This window comes from Myotis brandtii, unplaced genomic scaffold, assembly GCF_000412655.1.
Source record: "Myotis brandtii unplaced genomic scaffold, ASM41265v1 scaffold3686, whole genome shotgun sequence".
In the NCBI taxonomy this organism is placed as follows: Eukaryota; Metazoa; Chordata; class Mammalia; order Chiroptera; family Vespertilionidae; genus Myotis; species Myotis brandtii.
This window is the reverse complement of record NW_005364160.1, coordinates 77193-77418: the sequence shown is the minus strand read 5'-3', so window position 1 is coordinate 77418 and position 226 is coordinate 77193. Positions and strand designations below refer to the sequence as shown.

The following is a 226-nucleotide window of genomic DNA, read 5'->3' as shown; positions in this document are numbered from 1 at the left end:
ATTTATATTATTTATATTTATATTTAGAAAAATACAAAAAACAACAGGTTCAGAAGTCCTGAAGGTCCTGGGAGCAGATCCTGACTGCTTGCCGCCATGACTGTTTCCTCTCAGGCTTTTCTTCTGAGCCCAAATAGTGTGGACAGTCAGTAAATATTTGCTGAATGAGTCAAGAACAGAGAAAGGGCAACAGCAAACTGATGAGTCACTTTATTCCTCCACTGGC

General features: G+C 39.8%; 1 pseudogene; it reads left to right on the top strand.

Moving 5' to 3' along the window:
- The window catches only part of LOC102252415, a 6877-nt pseudogene that overhangs the window by 727 nt on the left and 5924 nt on the right, over positions 1-226 (top strand).